The following is a 26,640-nucleotide window of genomic DNA, read 5'->3' as shown; positions in this document are numbered from 1 at the left end:
CCTTAAATGTTTAAGGTCAACACATTGGATTTGGAACTAATTACATCAATTCAATTACATGACAAGAAAATAACAACATACACAATTCAACACTAACAATTTTCAAAAGAGAGCATTAAATAGAGATTGCTCAATCAACCAATCAATCAATCAATCATTTCTAAAGCGTATTACATACCCGCGAGGGTCTCAAGGCGCTGGGGTGGGTGCTACTGATCGAACAGCCAGGTCTTGAGTATCCTCCTGAAGGTCAGCAGGTCTTGGGTCTGTCGTAGGCTCAGTGGGAGGGTGTTCCATGTCTTGCCGGCGAGGTGGGAGAAGGATCTCCCACCGGTGGTTGTTCTTCAGATGCATGGGACGGTAGTGAGTGAGAGGTCAGCAGAGCGTAGCTGGCGGTTGGGGATGTAGAAGGAGAGACGTCTGTTGAGGTAGGCTGGGCCGGTCTTGTGGAGTGCTTTGTGTGCGTGGATGGGGTGCTTGAAGGATATCCTCTTGTTGACGGGGAGCCAGTGCAGGTTTCTCAAGTGGGGGGTGATGTGGCCATGTCGTGGTACATCGAAGTTCAGTCGTGCCGATGCGTTTTGGATGCGTTGTAGTCGTTTGATGAGCTTGGTCGGGGCTCCCGCGTAGAGGGCGTTTTCGTAGTCGAGTCTGCTGCAGACGAGGGCCTGGGTGACTGTCTTTCTTGTATCTGTCGGGATCCGTCTGTAGATCTTTCGGAGCATGCGGAGGGTGTTGAAGCAAGAGGAGGAGATGGCGTTGACTTGCTTGACCATTGAGAGTGTTGAGTCGAGGATGATTCCCAGGTTGCGTGCATGGTCGGTGGGTGTCGGGGCTGCCCCCAGTTTCGTCGACCACCAGGAGTCTTCCCAGGCTGAAGGGTTGGAGCCGAGGATGAGGACCTCCATCTTGTCCGAGTTCAGCTTCAGATGTCTGATCTTCATCCAGTCGGCGACGGCCTTCATTCCTTCGTGGAGGTTGGCTTTGGTGGTGATGGGGTCCTTGGTGAAGGAGAGGATCAGTTGAGTGTCGACGGCGTTGGAGATTATGTTGAGGTCGTGCTGTCGGGCGACGTGTGCGACGGGGCCATGTAAATGTTGAACAGTGTCGGACTGAGAGAGGATCCCTGGGGTACGCCGCAGATGTTCTCGTAGGCTTTGGAACGGAATGGGGGAGGCGGACGCTCTGGGCTCTCCCAGAGAGGAAGGAGGTGGTCCATTCCAGAGCCTTGTCTCGGATCCCTGCAGCGTGGAGGCGTGCGCGTAGTGTGTGGTGGCAGACGGTGTTGAAGGCAGCAGAGAGGTCTAGCAGAATGAGTGCTTTGTGCTCATGGTCTTGATGGTGTCATCGACGCTCACGCTGGCCCAGGCTAGCAGGGGATCGTGGTCGATGGTGTGCGGAGGGTCTGTTATGTTGCTGTCTGTTGGGGCTGTCTTGGTGTTGAATCTGTCATGGATGTCTGCTATCTTGCGGTGGAAGAAGGTGGCAAGGGAGTCGCACAGGGCTTGCGACGGCGGGATGTCGCTGGTGTTGGAGCTGGGGTTGGAGAAAATTACACTTTACCGTAAGTGGACATAGGATAGAAAAGAGAGAAGAAGTAACAATAAATGACTATATTATTATCACAAAACAGAAACAAGGCATCATGATAGTTGTAGTTATTTCAAGGAAACATTCAAACCACTTGCACAATTGTATCTTCAACGTACCTTGCATAGATCTGCAGTTATTTGGAGTTCCAACACTTACAAGCACTATAACATCATGTGCAATGTGATGGCTATTGAAACCTGCTATCTTAAATGCAACTCAATACATTAAATCAGACAAGCCAAATGAGACTGATATAATTAGGTTTCTATATAAAGTAAATTGCACTGAACACATTAGCAACAGCTAACTTCAAAGAAAACAGGACATTTAGGTTTAGTGACACATTGAAAACTTTGACTGACCATAAGCCTTCAGGATGTAGTATCTACAAGACCTTTTCCTCCCAGGGCATGACTTGTAATGGGGGGCTGGGAGAACCAGCACCAGTCCTCTGGGCCTCCAAATGACTATTAGAAATCATGGAATGCGATCTCCCCCACAGGTTGTTCCACCTCTTCATAATGTCTTCCTCTTTACACTGGTTGTTTGCTACTGCATTCACTCTGTCAACTATTCTGTACCACATTTGCCTTTTCTGAGCTAGGGGTGCATTTCGAACTGGGGCTCTAAACAATTGTGGCTCTGCTCTAATGATTTCATCCACTATGACTTACAATTCTCCCTCAGTAAAATGTGTTTTTTGTGCACAGGCATTATTTGAAAAAATATCATTAAATAAAATTCATATAACACAATGACATAAATGAAAGGAGAAGTATAGGGAAAAGAAGAAGGGAAAAGCAACAAAATATCTTTCAATTAATTGCAGAAATAGTGGTCTTTCAAATGTTGTGGTGCTATGGAATGGCAAAGGATCATGGTCTGAAATGGATTTTGCTTTATACTGTGGTAAGCAGGTTTAAGCAACTAAGAACATCACATAAAGTGTGTGATGCTAGCATCCATCATTCAGCCACATGACTAATCCAATGTTGACCATGTCCAGCAACAGAATCACTCTGTTGGCAAACTGCCACTAGAACACCACAGCGACAAGTACTATTCGTCAACACTGGAGTCCACCACAGCGGTGAGCCACATACACGGCGGTGAACTCTCTGTCAAAGTGGACGGAGAGTAAACCAGCATACCTCTAAATATGTCTGACGGAGCAGTGTCAGCTTGACGGAGTACTTGGGACTGCTGAGAGATGACAGTAGTTCTGCCAAGATCTAAATCAGGTCCTCAGTGTTCCAAGCATGTTGTATGAATTACAATTCCAAATTGAGGGTGTTATACCGTGTACAATTAATGTTCTCTTTCGGGAGATCTTATCATTTGGTTATGACATTCTCTCTGCTAACAAAAGCGTGTTCGCCTCAGTGTGGTAGACAAGTCCCATAGGGGGAAAGTGTACCATCTTTCTCTGACCTTGTTCCAGAAACACTTAAACATACATACGTCATGGCGTGGCCCATTGCACAAGCCAAGGCATTGTACTGCATTCAGATGAGCTGGGGTGAAGGATCCCCTTACTGTATTGTACCCATAAGGTCAAGACCACAACTGCAACCACAATACCCCATCCAACATGAGGCTAAACAAAAGGTTAGAGAAATTCTAACACAACTTGAATATCAAGGTGTAATTGAAAAATGCACCTCACCAATAAACAAGCCTTTGTCCCCGATCATTTATGCTGCTTAGTCTTACATTATAGACAAATAAGCAATGCTACTTGCACATTTGCAAAAAGAACTATTGATGGACAGAATGCAGAACAATGTCATACATTCTCCCCAGTACAGAGATCTGGGCCTAGATCCATCGTATTTTTGCTCAGCATGCCATTCCAGTTTGGACCCAGCCATATGCAAATCAGTCCTGACCCTGTGCCCAATGGGAACAGTCCAGCCCGAACTGCCAGGCCAGGTCCTCCCTGGACTGGAAACAAGCATCCTAGGACCGGTTTCGGGGTATCACCCCTCTTCAGCCAGGATAGCTTGATTCCAGTGGCATAGAGAGCACGGGACTCACGTCTGAGCATACCCGTCCCACTTGGGGTGACAAATGCAAAAAGAACTATTGATGGACAGAATGCAGAACAATGTCATACATTCTCCCCAGTACAGAGATCTGGGCCGAAATCCATGGTTTTTTCGCTCACCATGCCATTCCCGTTTGGACCCAGCCATCTGCAAATCAGTCCTGACCCTGTGCCCAATGGGAACAGTCCAGCCCGAACTGCCAGGCCAGGTCCTCCCTGGACTGGAAACAAGCATCCTAGGACCGGTTTTGGGGTTTCACCCCTCTTCAGCCAGGATAGCTTGATTCCAGTGGCATAGAGAGCACGGGACTCACGTCTGAGCATACCCGTCCCACTTGGGGTGACAGATGCAAAAAGAACTATTGATGGACAGAATGCAGAACAATGTCATTCATTCTCCCCAGTACAGAGATCTGGGCCTAAATCCATCGTTTTTTTGCTCAGCATGCCATTCCAGTTTGGACCCAACCATATGCAAATCAGTCCTGACCCTGTGTCCAATGGGAACAGTCCAGCCCGAACTGCCAGGCCAGGTCCTCCTTGGACTGGAAACAAGCATCCTAGGACCGGTTTCGGGGTTTCACCCCTCTTCAGCCAGGATAGCTTGATTCCAGTGGCATAGAGAGCACGGGACTCACGTCTGAGCATACCCGTCCCACTTGGGGTGACAAATGCAAAAAGAACTATTAATGGACAGAATGCAGAACAATGTCATACATTCTCCCCAGTACAGAGATCTGGGCCTAAATCCATCATTTTTTTGCTCACCATGCCATTCCAGTTTGGACCCAGCCATATGCAAATCAGTCCTGACCCTGTGCCCAATGGGAACAGTCCAGCCCGAACTGCCTGGCCAGGTCCTCCCTGGACTGGAAACAAGCATCCTAGGACCGGTTTCGGGGTTTCACCCCTCTTCAGCCAGGATAGCTTGATTCCAGTGGCATAGAGAGCACGGGATTCACTTGTGAGCATACCTGTCCCACTTGGGGTGACAAATGCAAAAAGAACTATTGATGGACAGAATGCAGAACAATGTCATACATTCTCCCCAGTACAGAGATCTGGGCCTAAATCCATCGTTTTTTTGCTCACCATGCCATTCCAGTTTGGACCCAGCCATATGCAAATCAGTCCTGACCCTGTGCTCAATGGGAACAGTCCAGCCCGAACTGCCAGGCCAGGTCCTCCCTGGACTGGAAACAAGCATCCTAGGACCGGTTTCGGGGTTTCACCCCTCTTCAGCCAGGGTAGCTTGATTCCAGTGGCATAGAGAGCACGGGACTCACGTCTGAGCATACTTGTCCCACTTGGGGTGACAAATGCAAAAAGAACTATTGATGGACAGAATGCAGAACAATGTCATACATTTTCCCCAGTACAGAGATCTGGGCCCAAATCCATGTTTTTTTTGCTCACCATGCCATTCCAGTTTGGACCCAGCCATATGCAAATCAGTCCTGACCCTGTGCCCAATGGGAACAGTCCAGCCCGAACTGCCAGGCCAGGTCCTCCCTGGACTGGAAACAAGCATCCTAGGACCGGTTTCGGGGTTTCACCCCTCTTCAGCCAGGATAGCTTGATTCCCCCCTTTTTTACCGCTTTGTTCGCCATAAGTTGGCAGGGTATGCTCAGAAGTGAGTCCCTTGCCCATTTTGCCACTGGATTCAAGCAAGCCTGGCTGAAGACGGTTGAAATGCCAGAAACCGGTCCTAGGAAACTTGTTTTCGGTCCAGGGAAGGCATGGCTTGGCAGTTCGGGCAGGACTGTTCCCATGAGGCACAGGGTCAGACTGATTTGCATATGGCCATGTCTGAACTGGGGTGGCAGAGTGGGCTAAAGAACGGTGATGGATCAAACCCAGATCTGTTGACTGGGTGTGAGTGTTTGATTGGTTCTGATGCTCCGTCCATCACCACCCCCTTTTGTACCGCTTTGTTCGCCATAAGTTGGCAGGGTATGCTCAGACGTGAGTCCCTTGCTCATTTTGCCACTGGATTCAAGCAAGCCTGGCTGAAGACGGCTGAAATGCCAGCAACCGGTCCTAGGAAACTTGTTTTCGGTCCAGGGAAGGCATGGCTTGGCAGTTCGGGCTGGACTGTTCCCATGAGGCACAGGGTCAGACTGATTTGCATATGGCCATGTCTGAACTGGGGTGGCAGAGTGGGCTAAAGAACGGTGATGGATCAAACCCAGATCTGTTGACTGGATGTGAGTGTTTGATTGGTTCTGATGCTCCGTCCATCACCACCCCCTTTTGTACCGCTTTGTTCGCCATAAGTTGGCAGGGTATACTCAGACGTGAGTCCCTTGCTCATTTTGCCACTGGATTCAAGCAAGCCTGGCTGAAGACGGCTGAAATGCCAGAAACCGGTCCTAGGAAACTTGTTTTCGGTCCAGGGAAGGCATGGCTTGGCAGTTCGGGCAGGACTGTTCCCATGAGGCACAGGGTCAGACTGATTTGCATATGGCCATGTCTGAACTGGGGTGGCAGAGTGGGCTAAAGAACGGTGATGGATCAAACCCAGATCTGTTGACTGGGTGTGAGTGTTTGATTGGTTCTGATGCTCCGTCCATCACCACCCCCTTTTGTACCACTTGCACATTTGCAGTAGAAAACCCACCGTGCGGCACTAATGAGCAACATAGTGCTCCAAAAATATAAAACCACATTAAACATCTCAAATGCCTTTTTTCTGCCAAAACATAGCACCTGAAAGCAGGTATTTAACAACCTAGGTTATCAAAAACAATTTTTTTTTTTTTAAATAACATTTTTATTAACAGCGACATCCGCAGCAAGTACAGCAGTCATGACACTCACGTAGCACCCACTTAGACTGGATACAAGTTAGGGCATTGGAGACGACAAGCATTACATCAAGGGCACTCAGCACAGAAACAAAACAAGCATTGAAACATTATAGAGGGAGGCCTCAACACACGCAGTTTAGGCTAGGTTTCCCCAAGAGTTCAGGTCAGCGCATCTACTCCCAAGTTGTCCAGTATGGCCTGTCTCTCTCGTCGGAGTTCTATTGTGGGAGAAATGCAAATGTCCCCGCGATATTTGTTCCATCGTCCCCATTTGTGGTCCCACTTTTTAGGGCAACCTCGACTCTTATAAACCGTTTTCTCCGCTACCATCGATAAATCCATATCCTGGGCCCATGCGCAGAATGATGGCACGGCGGCTACCCCCCATTTCTGGCCAATATTCCTTTTGGCTATGACCCAACCCAACGCCGCCCACTCCTGCTCCGCTTGGGTATGGTCCATAGCACCCCACACATTTAGGAGGCATAGCTGAGGGGAGGGGGCAACCGACTTACCGATGGCCCGCGCCATCTGACGGGTGACTTCTGTCCACTAGTGCTGTATCGGGGGGGCAGGCCCACAGAATATGTGTAAATGTACCTACATGATGACAGTTCCGAAGGCAGAGCTCATCTGGACGCCTACCTAATTTACACAACAGGGTTGCATCAAAATACACCTGGTGCAGAACTTTGAGCTGAACCGGGCGGAGCCGCATTGGTATCGCCACCTCCCGAGGGGAGGCTAGCGCATCCCTCCAGTCCTCGTCAGTTATTTTGCCCACATCCATTTCCCACCTGGCCTGTACTTTCTGCATTGTATCAGCGTGATTATTAATTAACTTTTTATACGTTAAGGAAATAGCCCTGCGATCCATTGGATCTAGCAACAATCTGTCTTCCAAAGGCGAGTAGTCTGGAAGGGTAGTCTCAGCGGGCAGGGCGCAGTCGATAGCATGGCTTATTTGTAGATAGTGATAGCGCTCAGAGGGTGCAAGCTGGTACTTAAGTTGAAGCTCTGTGAAGGACGCCTTCCTGCCTTTAACCCATACGTCCCCCCCACCATAGAGATGCCAATAAGATCCCACTTATCGAACCCCGGGCAGGTGCTCAGCCGTCCCAGACAATCCGGTTCCCAGAGTGGAGTGGCCTTAGTCAGCCACCCATACCACCCCATTCGCCTCTGGAGCAGTTGCCAAATTTCCACCGTTCTGGCCATGGGGCCAGTCAGGCCTAGTTTCTTCGGGTTTGAGTACAATGCCCTGTTACACCCTCCCTTCCCCATGAGCCATGAGGTCATCATGAGACCCGAACACCCACTGGTTGACCGCGATCAGTTGTGTTGCCTGGTAATAAAGGCGTAAGTCCGGCAGTCCAATCCCTCCGTCATACCAGCCCATAGTCAGTTTTTGCATTGCAATGCGCGGCGGCCCGGTATCCCTCAATAGTCCACGCAACGTTGCGTCAATCTTTAAGAAGTAGGCTTCTGGGATCGGGATAGGCGTGTTCTGAAGGGCATAGAGAAAACGAGGGCGGGCTAGCATCTTAAAAAGGGCTGCCCGGCCCAGGAGTGTAAGGGGCAGCGTTTTCCATCAAAAACAAATTTGTTGATTAACTCAAGGGTATAAGAACAGCCCAGGAATGTTCACTGCTCTTATAACAGAACTGTTACAGTGCTTTGACAATGAAGCATTGTCCTATATCGATGACATATAAATCTTACAGATGATGTTTTTGAAACACACTTGGCCAGAGTAGATTAGACAATTTTTGGATTTGCTCATTTAGGCTACAAATTCAATTTAAAACAATCAAAAATTGCTCATCTCAGTGTCCTGTTCTTGGGATATGAGTTATCAGACGACGGCAAAAGCTTAGTGACATACTTTCTAGAAAAATTTGCACTTTTAAACCTTTTAAGCCTAATATCCATAGGGAACTATAACAGGGCTGACGTATGTCAGTGAGCGTGGTCTTTGGGGATGTATGAACATGCGTGCGCATGAATAGAAACTATTTGTATGTGTGACTGAGAGCCTGTGTCGTATGTAATTGTAGCACAGGAAAAACCTTTTGCCATATGTGGCACTGTTACATGTATAACACAGAGATACAATCTTTTTTTTTAAATAGAACATTTTTCTGCACCTTACATTTCACTTGTTTAAAAAATGACTTTGTTTTTTTAGCTATAAATATTGAACAGAGTCCACTGGCCACTGGGAGCAAGAGGCCTGCTGTTTGTAAATGTAACACTTTGAAATGCAAGAAAATTAGAATGAAATATTAACTTATCCCATTTAAAAGCATTCAGAAACATCATTTTTCTCACAGCTTCAATAGTGAGTTTTCTAGGACTTTTGTTCAAGAGGTAAATACCTCAGTGCTTAATTTGCTCACCTCTGCTCCCCAGTCCCAACCTGGGTCATACATCTGATTGAGCACCCGTCATTATCAGGCCCTGTATTCTGCAGCCTAATGATAATATTGTAAAATAAACACAGCCTTCCATCAACTTTAAAAGGAAAATGTGACCTTGTGCTTATTTGAAGGGATCTCAAGGCTGTGAGCTATTCTGAAGTGTCTGGGAGCTAGTGGTAGCTGGCGATCCACTGTTTCGATACATAACGTAAATACTTGAAATTACAGAAAATGTACTCAAGATTATGGGGAATTACACAAGGAGTGTAACCCAGGATGTAGCACTATTTTCTTATCCCAAAATGGAACCTTTAGTAATGCATTTTGCTCTAAGAAAATGGCGTCTGATGTTGACCAGGACCTCGTTCCAGGTTTTGGCTGCGATGTAGGAGAAAGCTCTCCCACAAGTTCTGCTTCTGTGGATGCGGGGGACCTCTGCCAGGGCGAGGTCAGCAGAGCGGAGGTTCCTCTTGGGTATGTGGAAAAATACTCGGTCGTTGAGGTATTTGGGTCCCATGCTGTTGATGGATCTTTAGGCGTGGGTGAGGAGTTTGAAGGTGACCCTCTTCTTGACGGGGAGCCAGTGGAGGCTTCGTAGGTGTTGGGTCATATGTTCGTGCCGCGGTGTCCCTAGGACGAGTCTGGCTGCGGCGTTCTGGATGGTTTGGAGCTTGCGTAGAAGAGTTTTGTTGATTCCGGCGTAGAGGGCGTTGCCGTAGTCAAGTCTGCTGGTAATGAGTGTGTGGGTGACGGTCTTTCTGCAGTTGGGGGAGATACATTTGAAGGTCTTACGGAGGATGCAGAGGCAGTTGACACTGATGGAGGAGACAGCGTTGATCTGGCGGTTCATGGAGAGGGAGAAGTCGAGGATTATGCCGAGGTTCCGAATGTGATCTGTCAGGTTGGGTGGGCTCCCGAGGGTGGAGGGCCACCAGGTGTTCTTCCAGGCAGTGGTGCAGGGTCTGAGGATGAGGACCTCGGTCTTCTCGGAGTTGAGCTTTAGGCAGCTGTCCTTCATCCAGGCTGCTACGTTTCTCATACCTTCCTCGAAGATGAGTCTGGTGATTTCTGGGTTCTTGGAGGGAGAGGATGAGTTGGGTGTCGTCGGCGTAGGATACGATGCTAAGCCCGTGCTGTCTGACGATGGTGGTGATGGGGGCCACGTAGATGTTGAAGATCAGAAGATCATTTATAATTTGAGCTGAAATGTCAAGAGATAATCTTGCATTTACAATATCTTTGTCTGCAAGTAATTTGAAATATCAAAAATACATTACAAGAAGGGGTTTGGAAAGTTATCTATCCATGGCTCTGCTCCACCAGCATATACGTGTATCCTATCTGGGGTTCATAAATGTAACAAAAAGGATGACTGAGAGCATACACCAATCAAATATGAAAACAAAGAAGTTGAGAATCTGGAGGTCGTGAAACAGTGGTTATGAAAAGGAACACCTGAAATAGGTTTCAGGATTGCTGCCTTGGTAATGGGTATAGCGTTCATTAAAAAATGGTAAGAATGAAAAATGTCCTAACAATCATAATAGAAAGTCTTAATTCTATTAGGGACTCAGAGGTGAGGATCATGCTTCAACTTACTTACCTGCTTTCTCCCAGCAGCCATTAATCAAACTACATCAACCAGAAGGTATGTGTCCAGAGCTAAAAACACATGATACAAAACTGTTCATTCATAACCCCTGTAACCACATATAACAGTCTGCATAAAGTCACTGAACCTCTTTCTTTCCTCGAGAAAGTTGTGCTCAATTGGAGTTCTTCCTTAGCCCTTTGCACGAGACTGTCAGTGTTCTATTTCAATAGTTCTTCTCCAAAACTGAAACAAAAAATTACATATTACCAACCTTCTGTCTAGAGCAATATAACGCTGACAATGTTTCTAAACCAGTTTTTGTTTGACAATGCAATAAACAAACTATTAGCACAAGATAAACTACCGTAGGACTCACATGTAAATCCTCAGGTATGTTAGAGAGATTCTCCCTTTTTGGGATGGATAATCCTCACATCAGAGTGCTTAATAGATTTGAAACTTTATTACGATTGCAAAGAGGCTCATATTATGCTAGTTTAAAACTTATGTACCACCAACGTAGTGATTTTTTGTAACAAGTTTGAAATAGAAGTTCTTAAAGGTAGACTCTCTCGACCAGTCTGCTGTCCGCAACATAACTTTTAGCCTGGCTCCATGGATCATGATTTTAGAAGGTCTTGTTGAGGAGGCTCCAAAGAAAGAAGTATTCATACTTACCTCTTGCATCACCCATCTAGCTAGTGCTATTAATGATACAGCCTAGTCAGTCTTTCCTAAACAAATGAGCAGTTGAGTAACCCCTCGTGGTCTTAGCTCTTGAAAAAAACCTTTTGTATTCTTGAAGACAGCATAATACACAGAGTTTGTGGTTATATGGAAATTAAGGGTACTGTACTGTGCGAGTGTTGGGTTTTGTACTTTTGACAATTATAAATACAAACTAGCCCGGGGGGTGTAAGATCGTCCCGCCAGGTCTAACGCTCGCACATCTGAAACTCGTTTGCAAACGTGAGACACAGAAGCATGGCTCATTTGGCAAAAATTTGCTCGTGAGATAAGTCTGGATTGTCAGGCCATGAGGTGAAAAGTCTCAACAATAAGTTAATATCCCATGTTTCTGAAAACTTTGGGGTCAGAGAGCGAGACAGCTTGACAATTCCCATTATCTTGTGGAAGAGGGGGTGAGCCCCAATAGGAGTGTTTCATTTCAGAGTTTGCCCTACAGAAATTGCAGATCTGAAAGAATTAATGGTGGAATAGGCATTACCACCCCCTGCCAATTGCGCTAGACAACTCAAAATAAAGAAAACCTCAACTCCTATGGGATATATTTGTCTCTCCATGCAACAACTAGACCACACTCCCCAGGCTCCTTTGTAGCTCTTGTGAGTGTTTGTTGTCCAAGACTGTTGCATGAAGAAGGAAGCTTAATGTGAAAGCCCGGGCAAAAGAAAGCATTGAATGGAATGCACCATGCCATGAGAGACAGAAAGATGTCCATTACCATTGCATGCGGTGCCCCTCCATGTCTTTGAAAGATCTGTGGGTTAGAGGGAATCATGGCCAGCAGGTTGCATGCCATCTCTAGTAGTGGAGGGAACCAAGGTTGAGACTTCCCTATCAGAGTTACCAGAATCATCTACACTTGCTTCTTGGTTCAATTCACGATCAACATGAAGATGGGAAATGCATAGTTCAGACCTCCTCTCCTTTTCCTCTCAGAAACAAATCTACCTGTGCTGCCCCCAGGTCCGGTCTCCAACAGAAATATTGTGGAAATTGAGCATTCTGCTTGGATGCGAATAGGTACCTGATCGATGTTTCCCATCTGAGGCACAGTTGTTGGAATACCTGTGTATAAACCGAGAAATCCAGTCTGCCAATGTGTTGGACTGTCCTTGAAAATGAACTGATTCCCATTTGCAACCAGTAATTCCAGAAATATTTGGCGAACTCCGTCAGCATCCTCGGCTTGGTGCCCCCAGCTCATTGATGTACTGTATTGCCGACACGTTGTTCAGCTTCAGTAGAATTGAACACCTGCCCCTGCTCTTTGCCAGGCTTTTAATGGGAAGGAACCTGCAAGGAACTCCAAGCATCACCTATCCAAATGTCTCCATAGATAAGATCTGATGTTATCACTATATCCGGCACCAATCCTTATATTGCTTTGCCATTCAATGCTTCCACGTGGTTCAGTCACAATACCAATTTGATTCTGGGCTCCTGGAATGGAGAGATCTCCTCGCGAATGACAGTCTTTTCTGGAGGAGCTGGATATTTAGCTGTTGAAGCACCATGTAATGTAGGGACCACAGAAATATTGCTGGAGCGGAGGGCCCTACTATCCTGGAAATCGACACTGTTGGTGCTGCTATAGTACTTCTGAGGATGTATGTTCGTACATCGCACACGTTTCCAACGCGTGCTTTTACCACGTGTCTAACACATCGCAAACACCGTCTCACCGGCAGTTTTCACAACGCACGGCATTTCAATGCCAATGTGGTGTATCCTATTGCGAAGTACATTACATCGCACAGTGCAAAAGCGCACGCCATTACAACACCTAATGTATTCTTTATGTCCGTGGAAACCCGTCCTTTGTGTGTTGCCAGTCCTACCACAATTTCAGATGTTTTTCCCAAAAAGCGTGATCCTGCCTCTAACCTCCAGCCTCCACTGCTCCCCCTTCCCACAACGCTAATTCTTTTCTATTTTCATTTCCAAATGTATTTATTTTTGTTGGCCACAATAAATCCTACAATTGAAAATGCTACATTACTTAAATGTTTACCTTCACTATTCTGTAAAACTTAATGGGGGGTATAAAAGGTGTTGGCCACCGTGTCTCCAGCCATTTGTGACTTGATTGTCCAGCTGACCAGATGTGACTCCAACATTCCCGTGCCCAGACATCTGCCATATTCAGAAAGTTTAACCAAGTAATGACTGAGCGTTTAAGCCGCTCTTTGCAATCGGTGATTGTAGGCGATTGTACGTAAACTATTTTTTTTTCTCTTCCCAAGGGCTTGCCTTTCACTGGCATACTGCCGAAAATCAGCAAACTTCCTAGATTGTGAAGTACACTGTACGCGTTCCCCCGATGTTTTTCTCCTAATCGGTAAGTGTTTCCAATGCAATTGATGGAACACAAAATAAGTAAATTAGTTTAATGCCGTCCTGCCCATCAAACAAGAATTGCCACATGCAGTGCTGATCTGATCGTGGGATTCCATGGGTGTTTTCAGCTCGCTGCCAGATCATTGTTTTCCCTTGCATGTGGTGCTGACCTGAGTTGGACGGCCTCCACCCTTATTCCCAGCACTGGCAGCTCTGGTCTACAGATATGTATCCATTCGCATTTATGTTGCTTACAGCTCATCATTTTGACTGTGAGTTGCGCCTACCAGAGGAAGAGGGCTGGTGTATCTTGTTCGCCATGTCAACAGGTTCATGGCATCTACTATTTAAATGACTGTGATGCAAAATGTAAAAACCAAAGGAAATGATGGACGGAGTGTTGAACAATGCAAGCACTCACCCCCAGTCAACTGATCTGGGTTTAATCCATCACCGTTCTTTAGCCCACTCTGCCACCCCAGTTCAGACATGGCCATATGCAAATCAGTCTGACCCTGTGCCTCATGGGAACATTCCAGCCCGAACTGCCAAGCCATGCCTTCCCTGGACCGGAAACAAGCTTCCTAAGACCGGTTTCTGGCATTTCAGCCGTCTTCAGCCAGGCTTGCTTGAATCCAGTGGCAAAGTGAGCAAGGGACTCACGTCTGAGCATACCCTGCCAACTTATGGCGAACAAAGCGGTACAAAAGGGGGTGGTGATGGACGGAGCATCAGAACCAATCAAACACTCACACCCAGTCAACAGATCTGGGTTTGATCCATTACCGTTCTTTAGCCCACTCGGCCACCCCAGTTCAGACATGGCCATATGCAAATCAGTCTGACCCTGTGCCTCATGGGAACAGTCCAGCCCGAACTGCCAAGCCATGTCTTCCCTGGACCGGAAACAAGCTTCCTAGGACCGGTTTCTGGCATTTCAGCCGTCTTCAGCCAGGCTTGCTTGAATCCAGTGGCAAAGTGAGCAAGGGACCCACGTCTGAGCATACCCTGCCAACTTATGGCGAACAAAGCAAAAACATTTAATAATGTAAATTTTGTGTTTGCCCACATGTAAATAAAAACTTTAAAGAATCCAAACCTTGCCCTTGCATTTCCTGTTAAGCCGTACATGAAGCAATTATTAATAAGTATTTGTAAGTCATACGTGTCGCATGAAAATTTGTTAATCATATGTGGCATATTCTATCCCCCTATTGATCACTCTTCGTTTTTTGACACATTGTACCTGTCACAAACTTTAAGAAAAAATCTATCTATTAATAAGCCATTATAAACCACACGTGGCCCTATTGACCTATCCACCAATACCACCTATCAACAATAACCCCTTAACTTAAGGGATCGAACGGGCTGCTTGTGTGTACGTCAACATGTGGCACGCACGACAGCCGTGTGCCGTTGCCATGACAGCTAGCAGTGTGACGTCGCCATGATAGCTGTGTATGTCACTGTGCCATTGAACGTGCTACTTCTCCTGCTTCACTGTATTTCTAAAACAATGTTCACATGAATACTGAATACTTCCCTGTAGTGTGACGTCACCATGACACGTATGCGTATTTTTAATTTTTTTGCCTGTATAGAGGGCTTCAGGGAAACCAGGTTTTTTGTGTGGCCAGCCATCCCCCCCACCCTGAGAATTTTTGTGTGGCAAGCCGTCCCCCCAGCACCCTCCCACCCTGAGAATTGTTTACCTCTGCACATATGTGACAATTAGTATGTGTGCTCTGCAGAGAGGCCAAGCATTGAATGGGCATGCTATCTGAAGCCAGTTTTGAACATGAAGCAGGCATTATCAGCAACTTACATTGCTTTTACATCAACCTTAGATGATAGACTCCACTGCTCACCTGCTGTGACTGCCATGTTATGCAGACACAAAGCATCCCGATCATTACTTCGAGTGTTATTTAACATTACTAATTGTGCAATGGCCATAAACATCAAATAACTGAAGTGCTTACATTTACAGGTCACTGATTTGTTGAACCTGGTGTGAAAACACCCAATTAAGTAGTGGTGTAACATGAAGAGAAGACCATGTACAGCTGACTTTCCCAGCACTCCAACTTTAACACCACAACATGTATCTAATAGTGCCGGAGTATGAGATTCCCTGGTGTGCTGCAGATTTGTTTAACCTGATGTGAAAAAACCCAAGTAAGTAGTGGGGTAACGTGATGAGAAGACCATGTACAGCTGACTTTCCCAGCACTCCATGTATCTAAGAGGCATTAATGTATCTAATAGGCATTAAACAGTCAAAGTGTCCAACCTTAACGGAGTACAGTGGGGTAACGTGATGAGAAGACCATTTACAGGTGACTCCAGGCATCTTCTCAGTCTTTCGTTGACCCAATGTCCGCCTGTACTCCGACGTCGTTATACGTCATAGTTGTGTGTAATAGTAGTGTGTAAAAATCAATATTACTGTTCTATGTTGGCAAAGCGTGTGAATATCAATATTCACTGTCCATAATGATCAATATTCACTGTCCATAATGCAATGACATAAACGATTGGACGCCAACGTCACCATACGTCATACATGTGTGTATAATTCAGAAAAGGACAATCAGTCATTACATCCAATAAATGTTCACTGTCCATATTGGCATAAAATAAATGACACATTCAATACCACTGACGCCGACGATCTGCTGAAAAGGACAATCTCAGTCATTACGTCACCAACCTAAATAGGACAATCAACCTAAAAAGGACAATCCCAGTCATTACATCCAATAAATGTAATTCATAATACAATAAAATGTCACATTAGAGTTGTATTACCATGCAATTGCTGATATCATATTTGCGATGTAACAGCATGCGCTGTGGAAAACCCTGCGATGTAACAGCATGCGTTGTGAAAACATTCTATGCAAAAGTTCCCGCGATGTAAAATTTGCGTTGTTATGCAACCGCGATGTGCGCTCATCGTTGTAATGGGTGTTTGCCACTTCTGAGGTCTCTCTTAATGAATGAGATCTTGCAGAGGGTAACTCCAAAGATGACACAATGAAGTCTACATCAAAACCTAAGAATTCCATCCAATGCTTGGGACCTAGGTCCTTTTTTTTTGTATTTACGAGGGAGCCTAATTCCCCCAAATTAACTGGAGAAAACAACTGTGAGGAGGAAACATGGGAATTGCTAGCAAGACATCCCTCAAATCCGAGTGGATCATGCAGTCACCCTTTCTGAGAATATCCCTAAGAAAATTGATTCCCTCCATCTTGAAATGTCGGTAAATCAGCCACCCATTCAATCCTAATAAGTTGATAAATGATCTCACCCTCTTGTCATTTTTTTTTTTACCACAAAGAGGTTGCTTAGGAATCCTCTTGTGTGCGGGAAAGATTATTCTCTGGCACCTTTGGCCTTCAGGGTCTGAATCTCATGATCTATCAGATCCGAGACCTCAGAGAGAAGGAGAGAAAGAAAGAAGCATCAAAAGGGATTTTTCTCCACCTGTGTAGACATCTGGTGGTCTTGTCCCCTAGGTTCCTGAGGGAAGAATATAGAATCCTTATCTTCCTTTGAGGTTCCTCGGCCTCAGCCTCTTTCAGCTATTTGTTTCTGAAAGCGAAGAAGGGGTTAAGCCCTTCTGGTCTGACCAGTCAGATCTCTTTGGGCCCTGAAATATTATAACAGAGTTATTTCAGCATAGTATATATGGATACTGCGGTAGTCCACCATTCATCAATGAGAAGAAACTGTTCACCCACATAAATCCTGAACCAAACTAGCAGCTCAAGAGAAATAAAACGTATTTAGCTGTTCCTACACCAGTAAACCCTAAGCATAGCTTCAAGAGGGTACACCCTTACAGCCCTGCTAGACAGTCAAGACAACTGAAATGTGACTTACAGATGCAAAAGCTGCATTCAATAAAGGGCTGTATTCATTTGTGTGTTCTACTGTACCATTGTTGAGGTAGTATGACAGCTGTATGGGGGCTCTATTTTAGATGTAATTATCATTTCTACATACATGCAGTTAATGTCAGGGTAAGGTCTAAATATTGTTTTATAATGAGCAATGAGTATGTTTGAGATGACACCCCTCAACATTGTTACTTACCAATGAGCTACATGTTACCAAAATCTCCAGTAATCAGGGACCGGCAAGAGGTGAGGGATGGAAGATGCAGCTGATGTGTATGCTTTCAGGAAAAGCAGCATGCACATCAGTGATCACAGATGGTTTGCATGTTGATATGTTGTGTCAGAGGTATCTATTGCATAACAGGTGTGCTGTGTGGTATGCTGCGTGGTGCAGTGCCTTAAATGCCACGTGGGTGCAATCAATAGCATGTTCCACACGAGGGAACTGGGAAAATATGTAAAACATGTTTGCTGCCCTTTTCCATTTTTCCCAAGTGGCATGGCAATAAACTGGTGCTATCTTCTGTTAATGTAGCTCGGTGTCTGATGCAAGCATCAGGACTTGCTTGTTAGAGTGATAACTACATTGTTAAAGCTGACATCCCAGAAAGATCCATTGGCAATTAAATAGAATGCAGCCAGTAATTTGACATGTGCAGTGATAGCGGACTGTAGGTAAATTAAGCTCTTACTTCCAGGGTGGAACTGTGTCAAAGATCACTTCTCATGAGATGCGTTATTAGGTAATATCTACTTCCCTGGGCATGTCAAAGATGTTTATTCTTTGCCTGTAAATCCTCTCTTTACTCCCCAACTAATTTAACTCAAAATGAGGGGCAAAATAACAAATACACTCACCAATATAGTGACGTTTTTGGAAGTGTGAATTCATTTCTTATGTGGTCAGCCTGGAAATGTTTGGTTGGTACTAAAATGAGTTTCACCTGTACATGGGTACTGGAGTTCAAAACAATCTAGCCTTGTATTACCAAGTGTGTTGTAAGCAAAGTAAGACTTCACAATTCAACAGGAATTACTTAACATTTTAAAAGAATATTGGATCTTACAAAAAATAATGTTTCGTAATATTCCACTAAATTTCTCTAGTTACTTAATGGTGCTATTATTCTCTATGGGAATGTGTGTTCAGTGACATTGGTTGGCCATGTGTGGTTCTGGACCTACTCAAAGCCTGAGCTTGAGTACATTTACTACTGATTTGCATCCTTTTTGACTACAGTAACTTTAGAAATGCACAGGCAAAATATCTTTTGAGGCACCTGGTTGGAACAGATTTGAATGTATTATCCCTTTCCGGCTCATTCAAGGCCCTGTAATGGCAAACATTATTGAATTATATGTTAAACTGTCAGAAACAGGGAGATCTAAAAACAGATAAAAGCTCAAACTGCTTGGCGTCTGCCAGCCTGAGCTGAATGTTCAAGCTGCCTAATGTCCGCCAACCAAATAGTACCAAATAAAACTTGATGAAGAATTGATAATGCCATTTATTTTGAGTTTGACTCTAGATTGTTTTACTTCTAGCAACCACATTTTATTGGGCATTCTGTGTCAAAGCAGCTCATTACTTGAACTGTCTGAAGACAAACATTAAAGAAGATGCATGCCCATAGCTCTTCAAATTGTAGCTTTAGTTGCAGAATATTTGCAATCACAAATATATCACTGCCACTATTTGCTCCATTGTTACAACAATGAAAATCAAATGGCTGTTCAGAGGATTTTCACTAGCCTATTGGTTACACTCTAATAATGCTTTCTCGACTTCTCTTTCCCTGTCATGTCCCTCTTCTCCTTTTCATATGTGTGCGTTTCTCTGACTAGATAGTGAGATGTGATCCTGCTGAGTATGAGAAATGGGATGGGGCTGGGTACGGAAGAATGACAGAAGTACAAAGAATGAGTATAGCTGGAGATGCGAGGAGGGGGAAAAGGGAGTATAGGTGGAGATAACTTAGAAAAATATGTGAGGTAGAGAGAGAAGTAAAGTAAATAGAAAAAATTGAAGTAGCCCAAAGAAAAGACGAAGGGGCATATCATCAAGGCCATGCGATAATTATCGCTCAGCACTCTTAGCGTGAGGATAATTATCGCCGGCCAACTCTGAATTTTATTGCGGAGATAGTGTGCTATCAGCAACGCTTATCTCCAAAGCGATAAAATTCAGAGCGCAAGCTGCCAATTGTGCAATTAGCGCTGGAAATAATCACAATAATCGCACAAGGTTTGGCGAAAGCTTGCTGATAGGGCAAGGCATACTTAGCCATGATATCCACCTTACATAGGATATCGTGGCTAAGTCAGTCTTGAAGCAGGAGTAAGGAAAGTAGTGATAACAAAGGTTATCGCTACTTTGCTTGTCGCTTTGCAGGTTAGCGTGCCCATTGATAATTGGAGAAATGTCGCTTAGCGACATTTCTCCAGTTATGTCAGGGCAGGAACACCCACTTTGCATCTCATTAGAGATGCAAAGATGGGCGTTGGGGGAAAGGGCAATAATGCAAGGATTCACGCGATAGCTTGACCTTGCTGATTATGCGATAAAATTATCGCCGCTTTCCGTCCGAAAACGGACGCTAAAGCGGCAATAATTTTATCTCCGGGGCTTGATGATATGCCCCGAAGAGAAGTAAAAAGAGGAAGACATATGCAGAGAAAGATACGTAGAGTAGATAACGTTTTAGGATGAGAGAGATAGATAGAAGAAGAAGTAAAGTGAAGTTGAGGAGTACATACTTCAAGAATGAGGTGGAGAGAAGTAACATAGAAAAAGAGGTGAATTAGACAGAGCTAAATCCATGGAGAGATAAAGAGACTTGTGAAAAAACAAAGAGATGCAAAGGTGAGAAAGAGGAAACTGCGAACATCTATATAATAGGACAGGTAAAGATTAAGATGGGGAAGAGAGAAAGGTAGAGAGTGGGGTGAAAGGTAGAAAGTGAAATATGGTATGGAGTGAAAAGAGGATGTTGATAAGCACTCCCCAATGTTATCCTATGCAAGGGATAGGCCCCACAGTAGTGAACAGTGACTTTGGGAGTTTTTCACTACCAGGAGGTGTACAACTTAAAAGTGTGTCAAACCTTTTAATTACACAACACCCTGCTTTATGGGTTATGTAGGGCCTACCTTGGGGGTGACATATATGTAAAAAAAAAAGGGAGTTAGTTTAAGGCTTGGGAAGGGCGGGTTAACCCCTTCAGCGTGGTGCGGATTACCGCGCCGTGCTGAAGGTTCTATTGAGCGGGCGGGGCCGTGACGGAGAAGTTCCATCATGCGCATAGCGCTACCAACGCGCATGACGGAACCGCTCCGTCATGCGCATTAAAGGGGTTAAATGCCAAGTCAGCATGGCAGTGCGGCAGTGCGACACTGCATTCAAGCTGCAATGGCAAGCCTGGGAAATGTTTTTGAGTGCTACTTAGGTAGGTGGTACAATAAGTGCCCACAGGTAGCATTTATTATTCAGGCCGGGGTATAATATATACCACTATACAGGGGACTTACAAGTAAATTACATTTTCCAATTGGGAATATGTCAATCAAGCCATGTTTAGGGAAGAGAGCACAAGCACTGTAGCACTGGTTAGGTGTGGTAAAGTGCACAGAGGCCTAAGACTAACAGAAGCAAAGATCCAGCAAAATTGGGGGCAAGCAGACCACCCTGAGACTGGTAGGTCTAACATGTGATGCCTCCAGCTGAAAGTGGGGAGAACTACCCAATATTCTGGAAGTTATCATCACAAAGGGAGAAGAACCTGGAGAGACCATCAGCATTGGTGTGGTCTGACCCAGGTCTATGTTCCGCCGTAAAGTCCATTCGCTGTAGGTAGATGGACCACCTCAACAACTATTGATTCTCACCCTCCATTTGTATTAGCCACCTGAGGGGCCTGTGGTCTGCCTGTATCCAGAAGTAAGTCCCAAAGAGGTATGGTCTTAGCATATTTTGGAGCACAGACCACAGCAAAGGTTTCCCCTTTAATACCACACAATCTCTGGTCCCTGGGAAGTATCCTCCTAGAAATGAAAGTTACAGGTTAGTGTAAGTTTTCATTATTTAGATGAAAAAGGACTACCACATTCCATGCTTTGAAGCATCTGTTTGTACTATGAATTCCCTGGAAAAGTCAGGGGCCTTGAGCACAAGGATTGTGCACATGGCATGTTTTACGGAGTCTAAGGCTATCTGGCAAGCCTCTGTTCAGATCACCTTTCTTGGTTGCCTCTTGGAAGTCAGCTCAGTCAAGGGGGCAACAATGGTGCCATATCCCTTGACAAATCTCCTGTAATAACCTGTGAGGCCCAGAAAGACCCTCACTTCAGTCTGAGTTTTTGGGGGCTCTCAAACCATGATGGTCTCTATCATCCTTGAAATGCCCATACTTATAACACTATCTCCTGGAGACCAGATTGGGATTTGGACTTTTTCCCTTGAAAACTATCTTGGGGCCTTGAGAGAACTCCTTCTTTTTATACCCCCCTCCTTCTTCTGGTGGGAACCCTGACCACCCTTTTGAAAGTACCCCAGATGCCTTATTGGGCACCCAGTGGTCCACCTCCTCAGCAAGATGCTTGTGGTCAGTCAGCGTGTTATAAACCAGGTGGTGGCACAGCTCTGTAAAACAGAAATTGAGCCTGTGCACCCTTAACATCAGTTTATACAGACCAGTCAAATCATCTACCTAGCTGGCCTTCATGGGGACATACTGGGTCTGGTCTTCTTCCTCTAGTGCCAGGAGTTTGTCCCTTCTCACTGTGGGCATGTAAATCTGCAGGTTACCAACCAGTTCTCCTTTGGGACCTTGTGTAACTTTAGAGCCACTTTATTAGCCTGTGAGCCATCTATCTATGTCATTTTCCACCACACCAGGTCCTCGGGTATGAGGATCCTTTGGACACTGCTGGTTTTATGTCTAGCTACTTGAGGTGGAGCTTGTGGGCCAATCTCTTGTCCTCAATCCTTAGTTTGGCTAGCTCTAGTTTGAGTTTAGTCTCCTCCTTCCTGCCCTGCAGGCACACTGCCCCCTGCCCCATCTTGGGCATCCGGGGCATCTAGGTCATCTGCTGGGGTTGAGTAGGGCTCTCCTGGCCGCTCAGAACACAGAGCTGGTTCTTTTCTCTCCTCCTCTGTCTGGGCTCCCTCCTCCTCGTTGTCCCCATTGTCATTGTGATCCTTCTCTGAGGTGGTCTGCCATCTCTGCACCTCCTCAAAGGCCCTGAAGGCTACCTGTAAATCCAGTTTGGTAACCTTCCTGTCGGATTTCAGCCCCATTCTATTTACAGAGCTTCGCAGCTCAACCCTGCTGAGGTTTTCAAAAATACAGACATCCTTCTCCATGGTATCTTCATGGAAGTTAGGTCACTTAAATTAAAAAAAGGGAGGGAAATAGCTCATTGAAAACTAAGGAATTATTTTAAAAGGGTTCACTAAAATCACTGTGTAGTACTGCATAATTATAAGACCTAATCCCACTTCTTCCACAATTTGAGAAACCGGGTTGTCAGCCCTGGTCAAGCAGCAGCAGCAATCCCTTGCAGGGTGAACGACAAAATTAACCTGTGCTTAACCCTGGGTAGCTTGGCACAAAGAGCAGTCGGGTTTAATTTAGAGGCAATGTGTAAAGTATTTATACAGCACACAAACAGTAATAAAGTGAACACATAACACAAATCCCAAATCAATTTATAAAAATACATTGTAATACATTATTTGACACCAAAACAACACAATACAATCTGTAGAACTGGAGTTAGTAATGTTTAAATTCTTAAGTAAACTCTAGTGCCTAAAACATCAAGGCGCGACCGCAAACATTTTGTGGCACAAGACCAGCTCAATGTTAAAAGTGAAAGTTGTTCGTGATATAGCACAGTTCGGATACAAGAAGTGTGGGCCAGGTGCTGGTTCAAGATGGTGAGAACCTGTTATGTCCTCATGGCTCTGAGCAGGAGGCCAGCCAACCAGTCCTTGAAGCCACTTCTTGCAATCCTGTGTACGGGAGAAGATGCAGGGCTCAAAATCAAGGCTGGCCTCCAAGGGGCCAAGAGCCCAAAAGTGGGGCTGGCCTCTGAGGGTTCAAGGCAGGCTCCAGGCAGCAAACCAGTCATTTTAGCAACAGTAGCAGTCTTGCCGGGTTGCCAGCCAGTCAGAGCAGCACGCAGTCCTCTGAGAGTGTATCTGCAGGTCCAGTAATAAACTTAAGAGTGGGTCTGAACGTCCTATTTTTAAAACCTGGAGCTCTTCTCCTAGAAGGTGAGAGACGTTTCTGGAAAAGTACTTTGAAGTGCATGGAATATCCTGACTCCCCTTGCCTAGCTCCAAGTTGGTTACAGCATTCATAAAAGATCTATTGATGGCACATCAAATAGAATCAGCAGCGGTGGTACTAAGTTAAGCCGGATAACCGCTACAAAAAATGTAGAAGAGGCCGGTCCCAAATCCAACAGTCCAGTTCCTGATTTACATCCTCGCTTGGAGATAAATAGCCCTTGTTGGGGAGATTGATGAATCATATTGCAGAAAGGGTTCCAGCCTGGTTGAGAACCAAGTGTTCGGGTGTTGATAAAAATTAATCCTCAGCGTGCCAAAGAGCAAGGCCGAGACCCGAATGGGCAACCGTTTAACCAGAACAGTAGCCCAGCCTTCATGTTTCAATCAAGAACCAATGATCGAACACAACATTCAAGCAAACAGGTATTATTAACTTCACATTACACTTCATGAGGCTCACATGACTACTTAAACAGAGGAAACAACCTAAGCCTAACTGCAGGTATTCCAGCATTAAAGCATCTAACTTCAAATGACTTGCTGGCAATAGAGTTTATCCAATGGGAGGGCAACAAAGGAATGGATAACACCTTGCTGACTTGGAAGTCTGAGGATATTGTACTAGCCATTATAAATCAATTTGAGGCCTGGGGTGTATCTTTGTCTATTCCAATGAAAGAGGGTACCCACTACCACTGCTACAGCAGCAAAAAATCACGCTCAATGATGCCAGCATAAGGTCTGTTCTTTCGGTACTACAAGGCACAAGAGGTAAAGAGGACAATAAGGACCCTCTACCGCAAGCACAAAGAGAATAACCCAGATGAATGAACAGTAGAGATGAGCAATGGCCGATAAACATCCTGTCATGGAATATAGCAGGGTCAAAGCGCTACCTAATCTACCCCCAAGTACTGGAATAACTACGAAATTGTAGTGCTCCAGGAAACATGGCTAATAGCCCCAGCAGAGGTCCCAGGGCATATTCTTCATCCTGTAAAGGCCACAAGGATCCAGCGATATGGGAGTCAAAAGGGTGGCCTAGCAGTCTACATCTCGACAATTATAAACATTACATCTCTACAATTGCCCACCACAACAGACATGCAAATTATAAAAATTGATCTGGGATTCAACTAAAATACAAGAACAATTATTCTTATTAACCTTTAAGTGCACCAAAAGCATAAGATTAAAAAAGAACTATTCAAAACCTTAATCGCAACTATACTGGAACTCCGGTTCAAGCACCCCGCATGGGAAATAATTCTAACAGGAGATTTCAATTCAAACTTGATATACACTCCAGAGAAAGACGACCAGTTAACTTCAGCTAATGCAATATGGACAGTACAAAATCAAGTGTACCCCATCTCCTAATAGACGGATCAGATTGGACAACAACTAGTGACAGACCTAGAGCATCTGGGGATGTGAGTACTAAACTGGTGTCCCGGTTGACTTGTTTAAAATCAATGTAACAATATGGGGACCACTGCTTACTCAACTTTTTAATGCATGCTGTTCAACAGGGCTGCTAACGACATGGTACGAATCCATTATTGTCCCTATCTTTAAAAAGCGCGATAGAACAAGTCCAGCTTGCTATCGCCCAATATCTTTACTGGATTCTACTGTCTAAGATAATAGGTTGTGTGGTCTTAAACAGACTTCAAACGTGGACGGAGGAACAATCAGTTATCAGTGATCTCCAGTATGGTTTCGCAAAGGTTTGGGCACCATTGATCAGAGCCCAAACCCCCACATTCTTTTAGACAAATATACGAAAGCTAAAAGGGAAAGGCTGTTTTTAACTTTTGTTGATTTGACATCAGCATTTGATTGCATCGTTCACGAGAAGCTCTGGGCAGATATGGAAAGGCTGGGGGTGGATGATCATATAGTTTCCATCCTTAGGCAGCTCTATTCAGGGGCGAGAGCGAGGGTCCATTTTGGACAGAATGGGGATTGTACCAGGGACTTTCAAATCTCGAGAGGAGTGCGGCAGGGCTGCGTCCTTGCTCCATTGCTGTTTACTTTATATATCAATGGTTTAGAAGGCACTTTACTTAAGGAGTGCAGGAATATGCCTTCTGCTTCTGCCCGCCCTATCCATGCACTCCTTTATGCAGACGATGCGGTGATCACCGTTAATATACAGCTATACATCCAGTTAACTACTAAGGATTTTGACAGGTTCCTGCTAACGTGCCTCAGACTTAACACCTTGCATAGAACCTTGAGTTTCCCCGAGGTAAATGACTGGTCTAGATCGCTTGGTAACTGCCCCTGTGATGATATATCAGCCCAGTCATCTATACATATCTTGTTTTTCTGTAAATTTTATTCCATACCTAGAAAAAGATGGATAGCCCCAGTATTAAAGAGATTGGAACTGAGACGTTGCCGCCCGGCATTTTTGGCGTTACAAAATTTAGATAATGTATTTACTATTGTTTCTGTCACTGCCTTTTTAAAAACCATTTTTAAATTTCGTAAATCAATTGAGATATGAATTCTTATCTATTTGTTTTTAGCTGTATTTATCTTTTCTATCTTAATTATGGAAGTTGTTTGTGATTTATTAATTGTACTTTTATGGTTATTTGCACTATTCAATAACCGAATAAAGTTCTTTGAATTGAATTGAATTGAGTACTAAATGGCAGAGTGGCTCAAGATATGCCGCCATCCTGCACTCACTACGGCCCCAATGTTAGCTCTATTTTAGATTACATCATTGTCACATTACCATTGCTAGTACTAATAAAGGCATTTTCAATTACATACTCCACAGAAAGCGATTATTCTAGTCAACACCTTGAACTGCTAACCTCATTTCCAAGGCACGTGGATGCGGTACACGAGATCGGAACTACAACAAT

The sequence above is a fragment of the Triturus cristatus genome, chromosome 6 (genome assembly GCF_964204655.1).
Source record: "Triturus cristatus chromosome 6, aTriCri1.1, whole genome shotgun sequence".
NCBI classification, from domain to species: Eukaryota; Metazoa; Chordata; class Amphibia; order Caudata; family Salamandridae; genus Triturus; species Triturus cristatus.
The sequence above is the reverse complement of the archived record's forward strand: the minus strand, read 5'-3'. Positions refer to the sequence as shown.